This window comes from Peromyscus maniculatus, chromosome 7 (genome assembly GCF_049852395.1).
Source record: "Peromyscus maniculatus bairdii isolate BWxNUB_F1_BW_parent chromosome 7, HU_Pman_BW_mat_3.1, whole genome shotgun sequence".
Taxonomy (NCBI): domain Eukaryota; kingdom Metazoa; phylum Chordata; class Mammalia; order Rodentia; family Cricetidae; genus Peromyscus; species Peromyscus maniculatus.
Genome location: NC_134858.1, coordinates 114,943,506 through 114,953,775, shown reverse-complemented (window position 1 = coordinate 114,953,775; position 10,270 = coordinate 114,943,506). Strand labels below are relative to the sequence as shown.

The window sequence follows — 10,270 nt, the reverse complement described above, 5'->3', positions numbered from 1 at the left end:
CACTGGCTGCAGAAGGAGGATGTGTCAGGAGCCAAAGTGATTATTTTCTAACATCCACAGATCTACCTGGCACACTTAGGCCTCTGGAAAATTGAGAAAAGAAAACTTTAAAATGAAATTGTATCATTGCTCGGGTTTCTGTCCAGTGAGAAGGGAGGGAATGGAGAAATTTCAAAGTTTGTAAGCAATCTGAACAACATGGACTTCTAACTGCAGAGGTAATGCTCACATGGCAGGGATCAACACCAGTTTTGGACTGATGTCAAATTTCAAGATATTATCTAGCCCTTGGTCAGTGTGCAGCAAATTTGCTACTTCTGTAGATTACAGGAACTTTGGTTTTAATCTCTGGGAAGGATGATACTGGGGTGTAAAGTACAAAAAGCTTGTGCTCTGTAGGAAGTGGTACTCCAAAGCCAAGCTGATACTCCAAGGAGACCACTCAACTGCTGCTTCGTAGGCAATTCTAGAAATCTGGGAAGGCCATTTTATTTATTTACTGGTCTCTATATTAATTCATTTAGTATTTTACTTTCCAGACTTGACCTCACTATAGAGACAAGGTGTTTTAGAACTTGTGATCTTCTTGCCTCACTCTTAGGAGAGGTGGTGTATTATTATTATTACTACTACTCTTGTTATTATTATTATTAATTGATGTGTGTAATGACTATATGTAAGCGCATGTGCATGCATGTCACAGTACACATGAAGAGGCCAGAGGCCAGCTTTTGTGAGGCATTCCTCTCCTCCCTCCACCGTCCTCTGCAAGTTCTGGGCTTTGAACTCAAGTTTTCAGACCTGCATGACAAGTCCTTTTAGCTGCAGAGCCATTTTGTCAGCCTGAGAGGTGGGATTAGGAGGAACCATGATCCCCAACTTTGATGGTCAGTTTCTGCTGTCAGCAGCCAACAGGAGGCTGGTAGTGTTCAGTGGGAGCTGGGGAGAACAGGTGTGGCCGTGCTGGTGTGCACAGTGGACACTCACCCATTGGTGGCAATGTAGCCCTGTGTTCACCCTTTGATGGACACTTGGGTCATTTCTGTTTCTGGCTATTGTGAATACTACAGTGATCACAGGACTACAGATGTCCCTTTGATATTATCACTTCATTTCTTTTGTGTATGTACCCAAGCAGAAGAATTGCTGCAACAAGACAGCAGTTTATTTATTTGTTTATTTATTTATTTATTTATCTATTTATTTATTATTTATTTGGGATCACTATATTATTTTCCATACATGCTGAACTAATTTACACTAGTACCAACAATGTTCAAGGCTTCCCTTTTCTCTCCATCCTTGCCAGCACAAATTACCTTTAATCTTTTGATAATATTCACTATTATTAGGGTGAAGTGATACTTTACTTTGGTTTTGATTTGTAATGCCATGATAATTAATGATCTTGAGTTTGTAGAATTTTTACTCATTTTTTTTTTTGCAATTTAATGCATATACACAGTGTCTGTTGAGCATATCTACCCCAAGTCACTCCTCTGATCCCTCCTTGGGCCACCCCTCATGCCAGCCCCCTACTTCTATCTTTTTTTCTTTCCAGCTCACTGAATCCAACTAGTGCTGCCTGCATTATAATACCTGGATATGGGGCCACCTGCCAGAGCATCTGCTGCCTGCCATTGGTCACCCCCCACATCCCTATTCTGCCCCCCAGAGAAAGTGACAACTCCTCCTTGAGAAGCTACCAACTGCTAATAGCCCTCCAGCTGGGGGTGGGGCCATGCAAGCTCCTTCCCCTCCATGCTGCCATGGTGACTGGCTTGATCTTGTGTAGGTAGCCACAGCCGTTGTGAGTTCATGAAGGCTCCAGCAGGGTCCTGTCCCATACATCGCGTTTCACAGCTTCTCCCACTCTCTAGCTCTGACTTTTTACTTCCTCTTTGAGACATTCCCTAAGCCTTGGGAAGGTTGTTTAGAGTGCTAAGAATAAAGAGTGTGGAGTGCTCAGCCCTAAATGGTGCATCTAGATCCTGAGGAGTTTTTCTTATGTCTATTTGCTGTTGTCCATTTTCTCTTCAGAAATGTCTGTTTAGAGCTGTTTACCACTACTCACTCTAAATTTATTTTAAAATTTAGGTTAGCGTACAAATGAATGGTTCTCATTACAGCAGTTCTGTGCGTTTGTTCATTGTACTTTGTTCCCATTGTATTGCCTATTTCCTAGTAGGATTACTTGTGTATTTGTTTTCTGTTGGGTTTATAGAGTTCTTTATATATCCTGGATACATACAATTTGCAAACACACCCTCCCATTCAGTACTTGTCTGTACATTCTAGATTCCTTTGCTGTGCAGACGTTTTACAGTTTGATGTAATCCCTTCTGTCTATTCTGCTTTTATATCCAATAAGGTTGGGATCCTGTAAAACAACAACCAAAAATTCTTTCCCAGTCTAACGTGTTGAAGCATTTTCTGTGTTTTCTTCTAGTGGTTTCATAATTTCAAGCCTTACACTGAAGTCTGTTCTTTTTGAGCTGATTTTTGTAACTGGTGAGAGACAAGAATCTAGGTCCCTTCTTGCTTGTGTATATCCAATTCTGCCAGGTAAAGGCACAGAGTTACTTATCTTGTGATTGATTGAAAGTAACAGGGCTTATCGCAAACAAGGACATTTGTTTTTTCTTACACTGTAAGTCCAGCCAGTGATAGACTCAGGTATAAATGGAGTCGGGAGATACCTTCACAGGCAGACAGCATCCCATTTAGCTGCTGTATCCTTGTGCTGTTTTTTTCTTTTTCTTTTTGCATACTTCCAAGGTGACTTCGAGGGTCCATTAGGGTATTTATTTCCTTATTTATTTTTATCAGGAAGAAGGGAAATAGAAGACTCTTTTCTCAAGCGTAACCAGTAGTTCTGTCCCTCTTTGTGATTGGAACGCCTGTTGTGTTTCTTTGGTTAGAATGTTACCAGCCTAGGATATATGCTCAGTAGCTGAGATTAATCATGACCGATGCCATTTCCAGCCTGTGTCTTCATTTCCTGAGTTGCCTTGGGTCATGGTGGATACCTGGAAAGAATGGCATGTTAGTTTCTCCCCTGTTGCCATGGTTAAACACTCTGACCAACTGCAACTTGCATTGCCTTATACTTTCTGTTCACAGTCCATCACTTCAGGAATTCAAGGTAGAACTTGAAAGCAGGACGTATGGAAGAGCACTTCAGGCTAGCTTGTTCTTTAAATCTTGCTTAGCTACCATTCTTATAAAGCCCAAGGTCATCTACTTAGGAATGGTGCCACCCACAGTGGGCTGAGCTATTATGATCAATCCACGTGAATCTACTTAAATGGGTAGCAGAAATTATTAAGACATAAATTGAGGGAATATACTCACAGTTACAGAACGGACTAGACAGTAGAGGTCATCCTCTGATGTGACTGGGAGCAAAACCACCCCGTAGCCAGGAGCCAGAAGAAGGGGCCTATGTCTCTTCTCCAGCTCCTTATCAGAGGGCATACCACAGCAGCAAGCACCACCTCCTTTGGGCCCTATAGCCCAGGGTCATGGGCAGAGCAAATACCTCTACACTGAGCCCTCCCACATCAATGAGTAGTCAAGACCGTTCTCACAGACACATCCACAGGCCAGTATGATCTGGGCAATTCCTCAATAGAAGCTTGCCTCAGATGATGTCAGAAGGTGTCAAGTTGGCAGTTAAAGCTACCTAGGGAATGGCTGTCAGACACTAATGGAAGAAAGTGTGGGGTTGGTGGGGGGTTGGCAGACAGTTTTGTACACCAGTTTCTGACATGCAATCTCAATCAAAAGCCAAAAGAAAACGCTTACCAAAAGTGAATGTGTTCTGCACTTTAAAATCAGTATCACCACTTTGTTTATAATCACTATTATGAATTAAAATATATTAGCTTGATGTATATTTAAACATAATTCCTATAATCCTAGGCTCACAGTGACAATGGGACCTCTCATAGGTACCCCACCACACACATGCAGTTGAAGCTGACCTTAGGGCAGATAAATATTCATACACAAAATGCATATTTATGAACTTCAGGAAACACTAACCAGGGGATGGGAAATATTTACACCAAAGCAAGGAGGGGCATTGTGTGAGTCACTGAGCAAATCTTCACGACGTGCACTGAAGTAAGAAAGTTCTGGAATGCAATAGAAAATAGAACCTCCAAATTACCCTGCTTGAGTGAGAGGCAGGGAATCCACGCTGACCCTCACGGGTTACTGACCAGCTTGTTCACGGGGTGCTAACCAGCTGGTGCCTCTAGTTTGCTGTGTGCTGGTAAGTTCTGGAATTCTGAGGTGCATGCAGAGACTTGGCAAAGTGATTGGCAGTTGGAAGTCATGAGCACAAAGAGACATGATGGACTCCCAGAGATACGGGCTGAGCGTGGAGTACCTGTCATGCATGTGCCTACATATATTCATATTATGTACACACACCCACATATTTATTTGTGAGATAATACAGGTATATGTATGTTCAGTATGTCATACTCATTACAGGTATGGGAAAACTGAGGCACAACCAAGTTAAGCAGCTCTTTAAAGTTGCACAGTTGTAATCATCACAATGGGAATTCAACCTGTATTAACTACTTTGCCAGTTGTTGGGACAAAATACTGGACCCAAAGCAGCTTGAAGGAAGAAAGTTTGTGTGGCTCCAGTCTGAGGGTGCAGTCTCTCATGCTGGGGAGGGCAAGAGCACAGAATCCTGTCCCTCCCCTCACTTTGTGTTTATTCAGCCTGAGAGTCCAGTGCATGATGGCCCTAACCACATTCCACATTTAAGGTGAGTTTTCTCACCTTAATTAACCAAGCCTAGCACCTGGACACTCAGATACATCATTTTAAAATGGTTTCACTCATTTGTGTGCATGTATGTGCATGTGTGTGTTCGTGTGTGTGCGTGTGCATGTGTGTGCGTGCGTGCATGCGTGTGTGTGTGTGTGTGTGTGTGTGTGTGTGTGTGTGTTGTGTGTGTGTGTGTGTGTGTGTGTGTACTCACCCATTTGACGGTCAGAGGACAAGTGGGAGCTGGCTCTGTCCTTCCACCGTGTGGCTTCTGGGTATTGAACTCGGATTGTCAGGCTTTCCAGCAAGTTCTTTTATCTGATGAACCAGCTCCCTGTCCCCCCTCCACTCCCAATATTACTTTAAAATTGCAGCACAACCCTGGGTTCCTGAACCTTGAGACTTACCTCCTCACCCAGTCTGCTACTAGGATCAAGATACGTGCTAGCTTTCTTCTTCAGAAAAAGTGCTTCCTGACACTATATTACCTTAAAGGGCCCTGTTGCCACTTTTTGTGTGTCACAGTAGGCCTTGGAGCAGAGGTCACACAGCCCTCTGGGACAGATCACCCTGTCTAGACCTTGGGCCTTTGAGGCCACATGTTTACATTGAATTAGAATTTTTATTAATTGCTAACCTTTAGAGGATGATATCTCTTTGAACCAACTAGAGCAGGAAATTAATCTCACATGCCTGAGGCACCATGTCGCCCAGGCCAGAGACCCTCACAAAGGTTAGGACATCTGGATGCCGAGGCTCAGCGTGATGCTCCTTGCACAGAAAACGTGTAAAGATGTAGCAGCTCAGCCAGGCACATCCTGGTTATTTCTGCTTTAATCTGCGTTATCCTGTGAGCAGGCTGGGCAGCTGGGAGTGTCTGCTTTGTTTTATTCTTGTACGTTTTTATATTTGACACTTCAATATTGCCTTTGGTATCATTGTCTAATGTACTTTATTCTCCTAAAGTGTGTTATTTCCCGAGTTTGACAGCACACCTGTCATTTGTACAGTATGGAAGAAGAGAGAGCCCTGTTCCCAGTGCAGTGGTTGTCGTGTTTCAGTTCCCTTTGTGTATGCTGAGAATCGCTGCTGCTAACAGGAGTGGGCACAGAGAGACTGGGAAATAGAGGCTGATTAAAAAATTATTACATCATATATAAAATATATACTTATATAATACACACACACAAATATGCATGCATGCGAATGTGTGTGGGTGCACACTGCAACATGCATGTGGAAGTCCAGAGGTGGGTCTTGGAAGAGGAGAGTCTGTTTTCTCCATTCATTGTCTGGGTCCCAAGTATCAAACTCAGGTCATCAGGCGGCAGCAAGCATCCTTACCCACTGAGCCACCTCACCGTTCTTTAATGCCATTTCTACCAAGGTTCTCTTTGAACATGGGCAAAGCCCTGTGAAGATTCTCCCACCTCCACTTCCTCCTCCTCCTCATGACAGCCTTCACTTGAGTGTGATGGAGAGGTCAGAGGCCAGGCTCCATATCTTTCTTTGTGTCTAGTCAACTTATCTGTGTACTAATTTGTTTTTCTGCTGTATTATGTGTACTTGCTGGGGCTGGCTTGCCATGGCTTGTAAGAACTGATTTGGTGGATTTTTTACAAATCTCTGTCTGTCCATATCATGTTGGCACCTTGATATACTCTACACTGTGACCCAGGATAAGCCCTGTTCTATGCCAGTACAGTGAGCTTCTGAGAGCAAGCAGCACATTTCAACATACTTACTAACTGAATTCCATAGACATGGTCACCTTTATTACTTAAGAGTGTTCGTTACTTGTCCAGGAAAAAGATGGGAAAAAAGAAAAAGAAAGTGTTAGAGTCTTGGGAGCAAGAAGGGGTTTAGAAAAATAGCTTAGTGGATGAGAGAACTGTGAACACATGATCTGAGTTTAGATCCCACCAGTCAGTATAAAGCTGGGCATGGCTGTCCATGCCTGGAACCCCAGCATCCCTGGAGGCAGAGACAGAGGAGCACTGAGGCCAGCTAGCAGCCAGCCTACCTCCAGGCTCAGGGAGAGACTCTGTCTCAATGAAATAAAGTGGAGATTGATAAAGCAAGTCCATTGGCAACTTCATCTGGCCTTTGCTAGTGTGTGTGTACAGGCAGGTATAAACACACACACACACACACACACACACACACACACACACACACATACACACAAACATATCTCAATGGGTAGATTATGTTCCTCTCAAACATGGATATATGATATAAGGTATTATGTAGAAAACTTCAGATAGTAAATATTCCACTTAGGTCCTCACTGAGGATAGGAGGGATAACAGAGTAGACCCGAGTGTCTGCTGAATGCTAGGAGTGTCACACTCATCTCACTGCACAGGGCGTGGCACAGCCAGTGGTATTGGCTGTCTAGGAAGTGGAAGCACCTGCTCAAACACCCTCCTTGGCATGTCTCTGAGCATCGTTTCTCAGCAGAGAAGTGTTCATATATTACTATAGCCAATTTGCATAAACGCCTGCTGATTTTCATAGTCCTGTAGAAATGCTATTTATACCCAAATGCCAAGTATATTGAGATGTAATTTACGTGTGGTGTATGGGCAGATGTTAAGCATGTAGATTGGTTCATTTTGACAAATGAATACACTCATGTTATCCATTCTCTAGAAAGACAGAGAACTCATCCATCACCTCAGCGACTCCTGTGTCCTTTCTAGTCAAGCTCCTCCATGTTTCTAAAAAATTAATTAATTAATTTTTAAAATCACTGGTTTTATTTTCTTTGTAATCGACCCTCCTCATTTAAAAGAAATGTATATGATGGGACCTGGAGAGATGGCTCAGTGGTTAAGAGCACTGTTTGCTCTTGTAAAGGATCCTGGCTCAGTTCCCTGCACCCATAAGGCAGTTCACAACCGTCCATGATGGACTCCAGTTCCAGAGGATCTGATGCCCTCCTCCAGCCTCCTTGGGCACCGTACACATGTGGAGCACATACAAATATTCAGGAAAAAACACTCATGCATATACAGTAAAATCAATACCACTTTAAAGTGTCTATGATAAAAATGATCTGTCCTATATGATCTGTCCTGTGTGTTTCTGAAGTCTCTCTGGCTACCCTGGGATTTATACTTGAGACTGTGGCACCTTGTAGCTCAGTCCTTGCTATCACTGAAGGCTTCCTATAGCATGGATATACGGTTCAATCACTTGTTCCCTTGTTAGCAGGCAATTAAGCCTCTCAGGTAAGATATATTACAAATAAATCTTGTGACAAGACTCTGTACCAAGCTTGTGTGTGTCTGTGTGTATAGGTTCTCATTAATGTTGAATAAGCAACTAGGAATAGGATTCCTGGGGCAAAGGTAAATGAACATTTAGTTTTGAAAACATGCCCTTACTGTCAGTTCTCTGCATAATGGGTTGATTTTGTGTTTTTCACCTAGGCTACTATAGTGATCATAGGCTGGCTCCTCCCTGTATAGTCAAATATGTCCACCTTCATATATAAAGGTCTCTTTTCTCAAATATCTATTTTTTTGTGATGTGTGGGGCTGTTAGTATGGATGCATGTGTGCTATAGTGTGTGTGCTGTGGTTAGAGGGCAACTTCGTGAGGTCAATTCTCTCCTGTCACGGTATTCTGGGGATTGAACTCAGGTCATTAGGCTTGGCATCAGGCACTTTTGCCCACTGAACCATCTTGCCAGCCAAAGCCTTTAAAAAAATAAAGAAGATGTATTGTGGCTCTTGCTTTTAAATGCAAAAAAGTGTGTGTGTGTGTGTGTGTGTGTGTGTGTGTGTGTGTGTGTGTGTGTGTGTGTGTGTGTTGGGGGGGAGGTGGGGTGAATATGTGTATGTCCACATGTGTATGTGAGTGCATGGATGTGCATGCAGAAGTCAGAGGTCAGTGCTAAGTGTCTAAAGTTCTACATACGCACCTCCAGTAGATTTCTTTTTCTGTTACGAGGCAAACGCTCTGCAGCAATGATCCTTTCTGTGCTCCAGTCTTCATCACGGTTCCCCTTTCTTTAGATTACCTTTTGTTTTTGTTTCCGTTTAATTTTTGTGGTTGCTTTAATTCTTCCACAGGCTTGGAACAAACTCTGCTTCTTCCTTTTTCCAGAGCAAATTCATTTTATGAACTTTCTTGTTTAGCTCTCAGGAGTGGGGCTCCATCGCTGCTTGCCCAGTGTGTGTCTTGTGAAGCTCAGAGCAGGCTGTTGCACTAGTGTTAAATGGTCTATAACAAAAACCCAGAGCCAGATACTGGGATGAGTGCTGAAAGATCAGAGAGATGAAGGAGCAAGCCACTAGAGAAACTTCTCACCACTTCCGAATCCTCGGGTTGAATGGAAGGCAAGATCCTAACTCTACAAATCCTGATTGAAAGCTTCTGAATCTTCAGCTGAAAGGGCTTAGTTCCTGTTTCCTCATGCCTTACATACCTTTCTCCACCCAGCCACCACTTCCTTTTCCTTCCTAGTGCTGGGATTAATGTCGTGTGTGCTTCCCAAATATTGGTGGCAAAGGCATGAGATCTCAAGTTCTGGGATTAAAGGCATGTGCCACCACTGCCTGGCTCTGTTTCTCTCCTAGACTAAGTCAATCTCATGTAGTCCAAGGTGGCTTTGAACTCACAGAGATCCAGACAGATCTCTGCCTCCAGAGTGCTAGGATTAAAGTGTGTGCCACCACTGCCTGGCCTCTATGTTTAATCTAGTGACTTGTTCTGTCCTCTGACCCTCAGGCAAGCTTTATTTGATACACAATATATCACCACACAGTGCACTTAGGAAGAGATTGGGAAACCGAGCAGTGGTGGTGCACACCTTTAATCCCTGAACTCGGGAGGAAGGGCAGGCAGATCTCTGTGAGTTCTAGGCCATCCTGGGCTACAGAGTGAGTTCCAGGAAAGGCACAAAGCTACACAAGAGAAACCCTGTCTCAAGAAAACAAAACAACCCCCCCCCAAAAAAAAACAAACCAAAAAATCACAAAAAAAGAAAGAAAAGAAAAAGAAAGAAAGATTGGGAACAATGTCCCAACCTTTATCAGGTGAAGTGAAGGCTGTCCCACAGGGTAGGGACAGACTGGAACCTGGCTTATTTTACCTATGTCCTTTCTCTTGTTCCCTTTTCCTGTGCTCTGTGTAGACAACATAGATCACAGCTCATGTGACCCCTGGTCACTCTGCCATCCCTAGCTGAACCTGAGGAGGATGAAGCAGAAGAGTAGAGGAGGAAAAAGTTTCCGACAGAAAAGGCTAATGCTCTCAGGAGCATGTTCATAGGCATTGCCCCGGGTCCATTTCTGTCATCATGCTCACCATGGCCTCTACCAGACATCCATGGTCTCACTGCTGTGGCAATTAGTTGGAATTATTTTGAAAACTGGACTGTTGAGTTACAGCTTCAGTCGGGTCTGACCTGGTAGTGCTAATGTTGCCAAATCTAACCGTACAGATTGCTAAACTTTATTATTTTTA

General features: G+C 43.4%; 1 long non-coding RNA gene across 2 annotated transcripts; it reads right to left on the bottom strand.

Annotated features, from left to right (window-relative positions):
- Window positions 1-2,795: 2,795 nt before the first annotated feature.
- On the bottom strand, window positions 2,796-9,021 carry LOC143274156 (uncharacterized). 2 transcript variants are annotated; one of them, XR_013052588.1, is made up of 2 exons: window positions 8,724-9,021; window positions 2,796-3,029 (listed from the first exon to the last, which is right to left on the bottom strand). It is a non-coding gene; the product is annotated as an uncharacterized LOC143274156 (long non-coding RNA). The 2 variants fall into 2 exon arrangements; XR_013052589.1 differs by lacking the exon at window positions 8,724-9,021 and adding an exon at window positions 5,200-5,423.
- Window positions 9,022-10,270: the final 1,249 nt, after the last annotated feature.